The sequence below is a fragment of the Mus caroli genome, unplaced genomic scaffold (assembly GCF_978045245.1).
Source record: "Mus caroli unplaced genomic scaffold, Mus_caroli_1 scaffold_5, whole genome shotgun sequence".
NCBI lineage: Eukaryota > Metazoa > Chordata > Mammalia > Rodentia > Muridae > Mus > Mus caroli.
Window position 1 is genome coordinate 27,768,430 of NW_028227260.1, and position 14,228 is coordinate 27,782,657.

The following is a 14,228-nucleotide window of genomic DNA, read 5'->3' on the forward strand; positions in this document are numbered from 1 at the left end:
CTCCCTTGCCCCAAACTGTGGTTTGTTAAAGCCTTTTACTTGCTAAAAATAATTAGAATCCATTTCTTTCGTCTGTCTCCATAGACACCACTAGACCATCACCTGTCACCTAGACTACTGCAGCACTCCATAATCCTCTCATATCTATGTCCGCCCCCTTTCAATTTGTTCTCATTGGGATGAATGCTAGAGTATCCTCATGTTAAAACTGCCATAGCTTCCTTTTGCCATGCTCAGACCATAGACACAAAACTCTTTTTTAAAAAATGTAAATGCTTTATTGAACAGTTGCAGGTCATCCCATGGGCCAAGTAGTGGATATCCAGGGCCCAGCCGCAAGGTCAGCGCAACCTCCGAGCTTCTCTTTCTGACTTCCATAGGGTGAGCACATCACCCTCTCGAAAGGGGCCTTTGACGGTTTGGATGATAGAGCTGCTGGTGTCATCCATAAATCTCACTGGCACCTGCGTGCCCTGTCCCTGTGAACCTGTCCTGCCCAGCACTTTGGTTACCCTAGCCAGCTTGATGGACTGCACGTGACTTGTGTCCATGATGGCAGCCATCTATTGGAGAGGCAACACATTTTTTTTTAAAGCTTAACTTTAACATTTTATTTTATGTAAAAAAGGGCAAATTTAGTGAATTATTTTCATCTTGTACACAAAATTATAATTTTAATGCTTTTCACATCCAAGCTGGAAATTTGCATTTTGGTAAAAATGAAAGGAACATAAATTTCTCTGAAGAATGTGGCTTATCAGGCCCTTCATGATCTGACATATGCTTGTTTTTCAGCCTCATCCTGAGCTCCTTTAATCTCCACAGATATTTAATTAATAACAAAACAAAACTAGAGTCGCATTACATATACCTAGCCAGCCTTACAGTTATAACATTCCCGTCTCAATCTTCTGAGAGGACAGGTATGGGCCATCCCAGCCACTTGATGTTTGCATTTGTAACCATTTTGCTCCCTTTGGATGTAGACCTTTTGTGTATTTTAATGTCCCTATTAGAGTTGACTGCTCGTTTTGTTTATTTCCCAACTCTCTCTTAATTATCTTCCAGATTCAAGTTTAACAAACTTAAATAAGATAGTTAAGATAGCATCCTTGGTTCCCTGACTAGGCCAGTTGGCCTGTTATAAGGTATCACTGAACTGTGTGGTATGGCTACTTGATAACCTTTTTTTTTTTTTTTATTACCACCCAACTTATAAATCCTGAAATTTAGGAGGCAGAAGCAGATTGATCCCTGTGTGTTTGAGGCCAGCCTGGTCTACAGAGTGTGTTCCTGGACAGCCAGGGCTACACCGAAAAACACTGTCTCTGGAAAACAACAGCAACAATAGCAACAGCAAAAGCAGCAGCAACAACAAAACAAAACAAAGGAATATATAGATCAATATCAGGGAGTAGCAGTCAGATGAAAAGAGCCATAGCCCTTGCCTTCCTTGTCAAAGCCAACGTCACTAACCCTTTAGCAAAGTTTTTCCCCATTCTCTTGTCCACCCTCTAGCTACATTTCTTTTCTTCTCTTTCCTTCCATTTACCTTCCATGTTTTCTATTATGCCACTGTAGTTTCTGAAACAGAGTTATGCTGAGTACTGCAGGAAGGGCTGGAATTCACTACATAGTCCAGGCTGGCCTTAACCTTCTGAGATCCTGAAGAACAACAAATGACAATGCTAAGTGCTATAGTAATAAAAGCAAGGATGTCACTGCAGAGTCTGCCTTTACCTTCCAGGAGCTGAGATTATAGTCATATCCCAGCCCCAGCCCTTCTTTCTATGAGACTATGTGGATCCTGCCTCTAAAAACAGTCAAACCACTTCCTGCTCTGTCAAGTCACACAGTAAAGGAGTCTGTCTGTCTAAAAATAATAGCCCTTCCAAATTGCCTACAAACTAAGGGACCTCAGCTTTGAACACCCAGCCTTTCTTCAGAAAGGGGTAGATGACCCCAAAGGCTGGTGTTCTCTGCCTTCATACATTACTATATGACTCCACTCACTAGATGCAAGTTTCTTGAGGTCAAGATTTCACCATGGGTTTCTAGTACTTACCACAAAGTACATAGCATTTTTCTAATAAACACTTAGGGAATGAATGACTGGATATGTTCCAGTAAAATGGATTAGTACCTTTTTCCACAGATACTAAGTAGTAGATGTTTTCAGCTTTTTAATCCTTCCATAAGCCGTTCAGACTGAATTGCATATCCATGCCCAAGTTCAGATAGCTTCCTAGGTTTTATAATGGTATCTCCTATGACAGAAACAGAATGCTCCTGCCAATTTAAATACCAGTGTAATGAGAAGAATAAACACAGTTGTTTAACTGGAATTTCTAATGTAAATAATTGAAAATATTGTCATCTAATTGTGCTATTGGACTAATTAGTTTTAACTTTTTCCCCTCTTATAAATAGATAATAGACTTTTAACAAACAGAAAGCACTGAGTTCTTACATGCACCCTGACCCTGAATGTGCACAGTCCTCACCACTAACACCATGCTCCAAACTAGAGCTTTGTGACAATTGCTGAATCTACACTGATGTATCATTATAGCCCAAAGCCAACTGTTGACTTTAGGGCAAACTTATATTGTTGAACAGTCTCCTTACACAAAGGACACTGCAAGTTTTTATTGCAAATGGAGTCATAGTTACTGAATTACTTTCTCTGTACCCATTGATGACTGATATGATTAGCTCATTTTCCTTTCTTTTTAAGCTTGTTGTGGGAATGTATTACATTCATTGATTTTCTAATATCAAACCAGGCTTATAGTTCTAGTATAGATCCACTGGCTATGGTGTATAATTTTTTATACTATTTGCTAATATTTTATTGAAGAGTTTTATATCTATGTCCATATGAGATATTGGTCTATAGTTTTATTTTCAGTTGATGTCTGTCTGATTTGAATATTGGGATAAAGCTGACCTGTGACAGAGAGTAGAGAAAATTATTTTAATTTCTTCCTTATTACTTGGCACAGTTTATAAGTGAACCCATTTGACCCTGCTGCTATCTTGGAAAAGTATTGATTACTTATTCAGTTTTAGTATGTTTTAAATTTGTCTATTTCTATTTGATTGTATGTTTCTTCTTATACATTTTGGCAGACGATAGGTAGGAATTGGTCAACTCTTTTTAAGATATCACAGTTTTTGTAGTACTCCATCACTGTCGTTTTGATGTCCACAGACTCTGCAGTGACATCCTTGCTTTTATTACTATAGCACTTAGCATCATCATTTGTTGTTCTTCAGACAGTGTATCAAGAGACATATCTAACATAAATCCCAAAGATCTAGTTTTTGTTCTTTTTGATTTATCAGTTTTCTGGTTCAAATTTTCATTAATTAGTGCTTATTATTTTATTTCTTCATCTCTCTTTGAAGTCAATTCTATCTTCTGTTTTTGAGTTTCCCAAGGTGAAATATTAAATTATTGTTTTAAAATCATTATTATTCTCAAATATATACATGTATTGCTAAAAATTGCTCTGTGAGGAACAAAGACTCTTTTTTACTCCATCTCAAAACTTAATTTTCATTTACTTCAAAGTACTCATAAAATTCTCTTCAGGTTTCCTCTGTACTCTATATATTGTTAGAAATGTGTTGTTTAATCTATGGATGTTTTGGATTTTCTGACATTCATTCAATTTCACTGGGGTCTGAGTGCATACATTTTCTTATTTCTATTGTTTTAATCTGTTCACATGTATTTAATGGCTCAGAATGTGGTCTGTTGTTTCAATTGAATATTTTAAAGATGTTCAACTGGAGATTTTAAAGATGCTAAACTCATTTTTGTTAGAAAGTGTATAGTCTAATATTGTTGGGTGAGATAATTTATAGGCATCATTTTTTGGAGATAGTCTTACTGTGAACCCCAGAATGGCCTTAAACTTGGGATTTTCCTGCTTCTGCTTTCTAAGTGCTGGGATGACAAGCTTTTGTCACTATGCCTGCCTTGTAGATATCAATTATAGCCAACTGATTGATGATGGTACAGAATTTAATCATATATTTACTGATTTTTTGCATGTTGGATATGGCTATTTCTGATGGAGAAGTCAAGTCTCTATATCTCTTATAGTCTTAATGGATTTACTTATTTATCTATTATTTACTTATTATGGAGTTCATAGTGGCTTTACTACTTTTTTCTTTATTTTTCTCCTTTGTTCAATAGTTTATTTTTTATTCACTTTACATCTCAACATCTCAATTGCAGCATCTCCCTCCTTTCCTTTCAGCCCTGCCCTTACACATAAATTACAACTCCAATGCTGTTTCCTCTCCCTCTGTTCCCCTTCCAGTCTCCCTCACCCACTCCTCTGTTTCTCCTCAGAAAAGACTAGCCCTCCCATGAATATCAGCCAAACATGGTATCTCAAGTTTCAGTAAGACTGGGTACCCCACCAATATTGAGCAGGACAAAACAACCTATTAGGAGGAAAAGGGTCCCAAAAGCAGGCAAAAGAGTCAGAGACACACCCACTTCCACTATTTGGAGTCCCACGAAAAGTCCAAGCTATACAATTTACCAATATATTGTATGTTCCAGGCACATGCACATTAAGGATTGATATATAGTCAGGAAGAATTAATTCTTATTATTTTGAATTCTTATTATTTTGTAATGCCTTTTTAAAGCATGGCAATTTTCCTTTCTTTACTATCAACTCTATAAAATTAACATAGCTTCCAAAGATTTTGTTTAAATTGGTGGTAGTTTTATATCTTTCTTCACACTTTCAAATTTATGTCTTTATATTTATAATAGGCTTCACATATATGATATATATATGTAATCTCATATATATGAGATTAAAAAACCATAATATATACATATATGTGTGTGTGTGTGTGTATTTGGTTTTTCGAGACAGGGTTTCTCTGTATAGCCCTGGCTGTCCTGGAACTCACTCTGTAGACCAGGCTGGCCTCGTACTCAGAAATCTGCCTGCCTCTGCCTCCCAAGTGCTGGGATTAAAGGCGTGCACCACCACGCGCGACTTTCATATATATTTTTTAAAGATTGGATTTCTCTGTGTAGCCTGGACTGTCCTGGAACTTGCTCTGTAGACCAGGCTGGCCTCGTACTCAGAAATCCACCTGCCTCTGCCTTGTGAGGATTAAAGGTGTGCAGCAACATGCCTAGCCTCCTTTATGTTTTTTTAAGTCAATTATTAAATTAACGTACATAGTAACAGATTTCATTATGATAGCTTCACATATACCAAGGCAGATTTCTTACAAATAAAATATAGTAGAGTTCTGTTTTTTCATACAATTTTATAACTTTTTAATTAGTGTATCTAGAACATTGCCCATTAATTATTGATATAGTTGGATTAGTTTACTATATTTTTTACTATTTTTTTATTAATCGCCCTCATTCATAGTTTTGGCTCCCACTCTTTCTTTGATGTTTATTTTTTTTACTTTCGTTTTTAAATTTGATTTTATTATTTTATGTGTATGAGTGCTTTGCCTACATGTATGTCCGTGGAGCTCATAGAAGCCAGAAGTGAGTGTTGGACCCACTGGGACTGCATTTACAGACAGTTATGAACTGTCTTGTGGATTCTAGGACTGAAACCCAGATCCTCTGCGAAATCAACAAGTACTTTTAACTGCTTGGCCGTCTCCCAAGCCCCCATCATTTAAAAGTTTTAAATGAGTGTCTTATATGATTTATTTTTTTCTCAGTATGTCAATTACATTTTTAAAAAGTTTGGTAGTGTGCTTAAGAGTTTACATAATTTTTATAAATAACTCATCCTTTCTCCTTTATTTATGTGCTTATTGTATATTTAATTGCTTTCTTTCTGTTGCAGTTGCTTTTGCTATGCAACTTAGGCTAAGTTTGAACTCCTGGTTCTGTCTTTATCAACTCAAATGCCAGAGTTACAGGAATGCACCACCCTCCCTGGCTCAAGCCACTTTCGAATAATACTCCACTGTTTCATATATAGTACAAAGTCTTTGTATTTTTTTTATTACTGCTATGTATTATACAGAGATATAAACATATATTATATATACAGATATAATCTAATACATTGCCACTATTATTTTTAAACAAGTGTTTTATCTAGTAGATCAAGTAAAATCATGAACAGCTTTTATTTAGTTTTATTTATTTTTTCCAAAATAACATTTTTATTGATTCGTTGGGACTTTCACATAATACATCTTTTTTTGTTTGTTTGTTTTTGTTTTTGGAGACAGGGTTTCTCTGTATAGCCCTGGCTGTCCTGGGACTCACTTTGTAGACCAGGCTGGCCTTGAACTCAGAAATCCACCTGCCTCTGCCTCCGGAGTGCTGGGATTAAAGGCATGCGCCACCACGCCCGGCCACATAATACATCTTGATTACACTCCCTTTCTAGTCCTTCCATGTCTGCCATCACCACCCTTGTGACCTCCCCTTTCCCCAACAAAATAAAATAAAGCAAAACAAAAAACAAGTCTAATTTATGTTGTCTATATTCTCACGGGAGCATGGTCAAACTCCCACTGACCCACCTGCTAAAGAAAACTGAGTATTTCTCCACCACCAGAAGCCATTACTTGTGGACAGCTACACTTCAGTATCCTTATCATAATTTTTAAGAGTTCTCTTTGATGGCTTCCATTTTAGGCGGTTACTTTGGGAGAAGTGGGCTAGGCAGATAGGGGTTGTCACCAAAGCCTTCCATGGTCCTCTTTCTCCGCTGTGTACTTGCAGTCATCAATATGTCTGCCAAAGTAGCTTCCTAGCTCTTGACAGTCAATGGGAGCATGGATTGTGGGCTTCCACATGGTTTCTGTCAACAGCACAGGCTACAAACTTGACTCCCAGCTGTAGTAGGACTATGACTCCAGACAAGGCTCTCAGAGGCACCCTGCATCATGGACATCACTATGGCCTCAGGTTATTCACATCAATTTGACTCCTGGCATCAGTCTGGCACATGGACATCAACATGGCTTCAGGCTACAGCATAGACCATGAGCATCTGCATAAACTTCTGTGGTTAATATGGGCCATGGACATCAACCCGGACCCCAGCTGCATCAGAATCACTGACCCAGATATGCCCCTTGGTGGCAGCATGGACCACTGTAGTCCTTCGAGGAGGTCAAATCCAAAGAGTGGCCCGTACCTCATTTTGGGCCTCCATCGTGCTGATAGTCAGGGAGATCCTGCAGCAGGGCGGTGTGTTTTGGGACTGAGTCTGCATCAGTGGAAGCACCAGACTGATCCACCCGAGGACCCCATTTGGCAATGACTTGTTCCACTGTCAAACTCAGTCCTCTCTAACACCTGTTACTGCCTTTGTGTCTTCAGTTCTGCCTCCCTCCACATGGCACACACTGTTCTTCCATCTTTCTCACCTCTCCATCACACATTTGTTTGCTATTGTGGAGACACTTGCTTGACAATTGGGGCAGGGAGTTGCCTGCAGGTCTGGCCATCACTTATTCCTTTTGTAATGTTATTTATTTCTGTGCAGATCCAAATGTTTCCTCTCGGAGAACCCCCTCCCCCAATCCCACCCCACCCCCGTGCCTCCACTGGCTCTTGGTCCTGTGAAGGCTTGATGCTGCAGGGTAGGGTCAGTGGGGCAGGAGTGGGCAGGTGGGTAGGGGAGCACCTGTCTCGTCCAACTTGGCCAGCAAGAAAGACGGCAACCACCGGTTCTTCTTAAAGCAGTTTTACTCAGGCAGCTTCTTTCTTAAAATCCCCCAGCCTCTCTGGTTACAAGTGTTTTTCTCCCCTCCAGCCACAACTACGCCCCCACCAATCACCACAGGTCACATCACCTCATCAGGAAGGCTTGCTCAGCCAATCAGGGATTAGGGGTGTGCCATCCACCAAATATGGGTTTGTTTACAGGCTGGCCAGGAAGTTCAGAATGGCTTCCCACAAGCACCCTCCTGAAGAACTTATTTTAATATTATTTATTCATTCATTCATTCATTCATTCATTCATTCAGTGTACGACTGTTTTTCCTGAATGTGTGTGTATATACCATATGTAGAGATAGTATCTAAGGAAGCCAGAATAGGGCACTGGGGCAACTAGGACTGTCATTATAGATGGTTGTGAGTTTCCATGTGGGTAGTAGGATTCAAATCTGGGTCTTCTGGAAAAGCAGTCAGTGGTCTTCACTACAAAATCATCTCTTCACCTACTTGAAGAACTTAATTTAACAATTTTTCTTTGCAAAGCATGCTACTTTTAACAACCTTCCTTAACGTTTTCTGTCTAAGAAGCTATTATATTACCTTTAGTTTTGACAGAAATTTTTGCATGGTAAATAATTCTAGGCTGCTGTTTTTACTTTCTTGCAATGTTTAAATATTTCAGTGTGCTCACTTCTTATTTACCCAATTTCTTAGACAATCAGATATAACTCTAATCTCTGAAAATGGTGGTAGACACCCAAGTCCCAGGACTTGGGAGGACGAAACAGGAGGATCATGAGTTTGAGGCCAGCCTGAGCAGCTGAGTGAGTCCAAGATAGCGAGTTGCATATGTAGAACTTTTTCTCTTTCCTCTTGAATTCTTTCAGGTATTCTTTCTTCCTTTGATTTTTGTAATATCCTATGCCTAGATGCAGTGGTTTGATATTCATCCTTCCAGAGGTTTGCTAAACTGAGTCTACAGCTTGATACCTCACACCAATCTTTTTTTAGGTCATTTTGAGATAACTTCATGGTTCTTCAACTTGAGATTCTGCTGCTTCACCATAGTAAGCACTAAGATCAATGGTAAACATCACACATGCTTGACATTCGCTACTTAATTCTTTTTCTGTTCTGTTCTCTTTTGTGCAGTTATGTGGTGTGCTTTATAGTTAACTCAAAGTTCTTAAACACTGCATCTTATGTTTTCTGCAGGGTATTTTTCACTTCACTTTTCAGTTTGGGATGTGTCTGTTGACATATCTTTAAGCACAGCAATTCTTCTTATAGCTGTGTCCATTCTACTGAGAAGACTGTGATGGTTAATATTGTTGTCAATTTGAGTATATCTGGAATTAACTGAACCCTTTTGTGCAGTTATGTGGTATGCTTTATAGTTAACTCAAAGTTCTTAAACACTGCATCTTATGTTTTCTGCAGGGTATTTTTCACTTCACTTTTCAGTTTGGGATGTGTCTGTTGACATATCTTTAAGCACAGCAATTCTTCTCATAGCTGTGTCCATTCTACTGAGAAGACTGTGATGGTTAATATTGTTGTCAATTTGAGTATATCTGGAATTAACTGAACCCTTCCCCCCCAAAAAAAAAATAGAGGAGTACACCTCTGAGGGATTTTTGCTTAATTTGAAGTGGGATGATCCACTTCTAATCTGGATCTCTGAGGTAAGTAGATATACCTTTAATCTGAGTCTTCAATACCTTTAGCCCAGATCTTTTGAAGCAGGAAAACCTACCTCTAACCTGGGCCATACTTTCTGCTGAAAGCCTATGTAAGAACAAGGAAGAAGGAAGATTTTCAGTTTTGCCTGCCTTTTCTCACCTTGCTGGCAAGTCCATTCCTTCATTGGCATTAGAGCCTACATTTATGGCGTCTACTGAAGACCAACTGTGACATCCAGTCTTGTAAACTGAACAACTACTGGATTCTTAGACAATCACTAATGTATTAGCTAGAGCTCAGCCTATAAATTGTTCTAATAAACCCCTGTGTATGTGTGTGTGTGTGTGTGTGTGCATTCATTCTCTAAATTCTGTTCCTCTTATCTCTTTCTCATATTGTCCATCTATTCAAGCTTTCATTTGCTTAGGCATTTGTCTTGGTTCCAGAGATAGGACCTCACTTCCCATATGACATCTATGCATATTACCCATGAGCATATCTAGCTCACTCATTTGTTATTACTCTTTGTGGTGGTTTGAATGAGAAAGGCCCCATGGGCTCATTTCAATGCATATTCATCAGGGAGTAGAGCTGTTTAACAAGAATTCAGAGATATGGCTATATTGGAGTAGGTGAGTCCTTCATGGGGGAGATGTGTTGTAGGCATAAATTTTTCACAGCCTACTTTAACAAGGGTTCCTCCTCCCCTCTAGCCCACTACTCACCAGAGGTAGTGGAAAACAAAGATTATTAGCATACAAGGGAAGTGGACGTGTTTAGAAATAGTTCTTTGAGGAGATTCCAATCTCTGTTGATCTCAGTCCAGTCCATTAGCAAACACCAAACACAGATAAGCAGCTGCAGTCCAGTCCACTTGGCCATACCACACACAAACCAGCAGCTGCAGTCCAGCCCACTGGGCATACACCTCACAGGAACCAGCAAGAGCAGTTCAATCCAGAAGAAATTGTGAGGCTTTCCAACAGGCCTGAGTCTTAGGAAACAGCAAGAAGCTGCAGTTCTTTTCTCTTTATGAAGTTACCACAAGTGAAGCTCAGTAATGCAATGTAAAGCAAACCAATACATTCACATTGTCAGCAAAGAATAGAGAGACAGAGCAAAGTGAACCAACGATTGAGCTCCCAATGTTTGTGGGGTCATAGTTATATTCTTTCAAAACAACACATATCCTTTCACATGTCTGCTATAGCAAACTATCCTTTCACTCTTGTCTGCTTCAGGAAGACATCCTTTCACCTGTGTGCCCAGAAAAACATCATTTGACATAACTGACTTTCCAACAAAACCAGAAGTTTCCACTTCAGTGTGTCAGTAGGAGTGGGCTTTGAGGTTTCAAAAGCCCAAGACAGGCCCAGTGTTTCTCTTCTCTCACTGCCTTCTGCCTGCAGATCAGGATGTAAAGCTCTCAGTTACTGCTCTAGCACCATGCCTGTCAGCTTACTGCCACAATGATCATTGAACAACCCTCTAAAACTGTAAGCAAGCCCTCAATTAAGTGCTTCCTTTAATAAGAGTTGCCTTTTCACTGCAATAGAGAAGTAACTATGACACTGGTTATGTATTCTTACATCCAGGCTCATTAACATATGAATCATAGTTATTTAAATTAACAATCTGAACATTCCAACTTCTCTGCCATATACAAGGATACTTGCTCTGTCTCTCAAAATTTACTTTTTGTCCTTCCCCATGTTTTGTAATTTTTTGCTAAAATCCAAACATAAAAGAAACTTGTGTTAGTGATCATCTATGAATTTGATGGTAAGGTGGGGTGTAGCAGGGAAATATTCTCTAGTCTTATGATTAACTTTTAGTCTATTAGTGATTCCATGCCCCTTGGCTATAAATCTCACATTTCTCCCTCAATCTTGAGTGAGTCAGACTGACTAGAGTTAGAGACATTCTGTATTTTTGTTTCCCAGACAATTAAACTGTAATAGCAGTGTAATAGGTCAACCTCTGTTAATAGGTTCAGGCCTTGTAAAAAGCAGAATAGTTTGTCCTTTTTGAAAATGGCTGCTCTTCATTTATCCCTACAGTGTTCCCAGAGTCCCCAAACCTCATATTCACTGTGAGAACATAGAAGGATTGAGTGCTAACTTTTGCACTCTCTCTTTGCTTGGCAGAGTAACAGAAAATATCTGTTGGGCTGTGTGATAAAATGAATACAGACATCTTTGCAACTCTTAGACAAAATTCAGGAAAATAATCATCTATATTGAAGAGTAAAATACCGACAGGCTAGAAAAGTAGATTTTTCGTTATGTATTAATTGTACAACTGAACAAACAGTTCTTATCTTTTCTTGGCAGTATTAAAGTTGTCCATAAGAAGAGAATATCAAAATCAGCGTAAGGCAACAATAATAGTTTGCTTTCAGAATACAGAAGCTATAACCCAAGCCACACTTTATTTATTTATACTTTGTTCAATTTCTACATCATCACATCTTCTCCTTGTATTATTAAAAGACAACATTCTTGGTTGAGTCCTCCACATGTCAACGAGTGGCTGGAGACTCCCTTGGTGATGCAATATCCATGCTCAGATGTATAAGAAAATCTAGTGGCCTTTTATTTCCTCTTTCCTTGTTTAAATTTCTAAAGTTCTGTTCTAACTGCCACCACTGAAGATCCAAAATGCCTTATCACACTTATTCAGCATAAGTATTTTGCTCTTGTGAGAGCAACTTTAGTTTCCTTCTCCACATACTCTGTTCCTTCCCAGTATCTAGCCTTGTTTATACTGTTATCTTCTGCCAGATGATTGTCCTGTCATCTTTTCTAGAGTACAGCGAAAATTCAGGCTTTTTTATGACGCTCCCCACCACTGTAGCCTTTGGAAGATACATTCTGGTGCTTCTAGTCTGCTCCTCAGCACCTTCCCATCTCCTCTGTGTACGCACACACATGCTTCCTTCGCTTTATGTGATATGTAATGAAAGAGATACAAATAATATATGCAGCTGACCCATACCAACCAGTACAGAAGAAGGTCCATAGCAGGTTTTGTATGCTCTCAACTTGCTTGATTTTTGTCTGTCATGCAGGAGAGTTTCTTGCTATGAATAGGAAAGCTTGCAACCAGAGAGAACTCACTTTACTTCACCTTGACTGTATAGCACTTCTCTAGGTAGAGGTTACCTGTTTGGGCTTGCTATGTAGAAGCCACTGGAACATATTTATATACCAGATATAGTATAAAATCACTTTCTTTTATTTAAGGACTTCTCTTTAAAAGGATTCTGGTTTCTCTTTGATTTCATGAATTTCTTAGGTGCAATGGCAATTGAGTTACTAAAGAAACTCAAGATTAAACTCTGATGACCTTTAAATTTGTCTTAGTCAATATTCTATTCATGTGACGAGAAACCATAACACAGCAACTCTTATAAAAGAAAACATTTAATTTGGGCTTACTTAGAGGTTTAGTCCATTTATCAACGTGGCAGGAAGCATGGTCACACACAGGCAGGCATGTAGCTGAGAATTCTACACTCAGATCCATAGGCAATAGAGAGATATATTGGTCCTGGCTTGAGGTTTTTAATTCTCAAAGCCCACACTGATGACACACTTTCTCCAACAAGGCCACACTTCCAAGCCCCTGTCAAATAGTGGCACTCTCTAATGACCAAGCATTCAACGATATGAAACTAAGGGGGACATTCCTATTCTTTTTTTTTTTTTCTTTTTGGACTTTTCAGGGTTTTAATAGTCACATGCAGAGGTCTGGTTCATTTTAGCTCCTTCACTGCCAAACCAGGGGGTAGGGACTGCTTTAGCTTTTCTGCCTTTTCCTTGTCTGTGATAACCAGGGTGGAAAGGTACCTGCTGCAGCGAACCTTGAACTTCACATTATCCTTGTTCTTCTTGATCTTGACAGACTTGGCATCCTTCCACCGGGCTGTGAGCAGAAAGTCCTTGATTTCCTCAATTTTCTGAGGCATGGCGACGCAGGCTCAGCTCTGGCGACCACACGGGGAGAAAACCAAAGAGAATGGGAAAAGGGGACATACTTATTCAAACCACCACAGGATTAATGCTGCTTTAATGCCACACCTGTTTACTCAAATACCCTGAAACACCCTTTATATAATATGGTTTTCTGCTTTATCACAATAAAAATTGGCACTAGTGTTCACTTGCCTGTCTCCACAAATATCTTAGCATGGTATATTAAATTTCTATAACATATATTGGTGACTCATTTTAGGATGTGGTACATTTACACAATGGAATGTTATTCAGCCATTAAAAGCAAAGACATCATGAATTTTGCAGGCATGTGTATGGAACTTGAGAATATCATCTTGAGTGAGGTAACCCAAACCCAAAAGGATATGCATGGTATGTACTCACTTATAAGCAGATATCAGGCATAAAATACAGGATATCCATGCTACACTCCACAGACCCAAAGAAGCTAAACAAGGAGGAAGGCACAAGCAATGATGCTTGAATCTTACTTAGAAGGGAGAATAAAATAGTCATAAGAGGCAGATGGATGGTAGAAACTGTGTGTGAGAGGGGATGGGGAGAGGAATGGGGGTGTTTCTCTCTATTGCCTGTAGTTCAGGATCAGGTGTGAGGAGGGACAGAGGGATGACCAGATAGCCATGGCCATGAGAATTAATAGAAATCTGCAATTGCTAGGGGTAAGGAGGTGGGGACTAAGACTAAGAGACTAAGAGACTAAGACCTGGGACAAGGGAAGAGCCTAAGAATCAATGGGGGTGTCCTTAGCTGTGACTCACAGCATTTGGGACATGGAGCCTGAAGAGGCCACCTCCTGTAACCAGGCAGGAACTCCAATGGAACAGTAG

The 14,228-nt window shown here is 39.1% G+C and overlaps 2 pseudogenes; both read right to left on the bottom strand.

Moving 5' to 3' along the window:
* Window positions 1–341: 341 nt before the first annotated feature.
* LOC110286173 (small ribosomal subunit protein eS28 pseudogene) lies at window positions 342–551 on the bottom strand (annotated as a pseudogene).
* Window positions 552–13,139: 12,588 nt separating this feature from the next.
* LOC110287384 (large ribosomal subunit protein eL38 pseudogene) lies at window positions 13,140–13,352 on the bottom strand (annotated as a pseudogene).
* Between the last annotated feature and the right edge of the window lie 876 nt (window positions 13,353–14,228).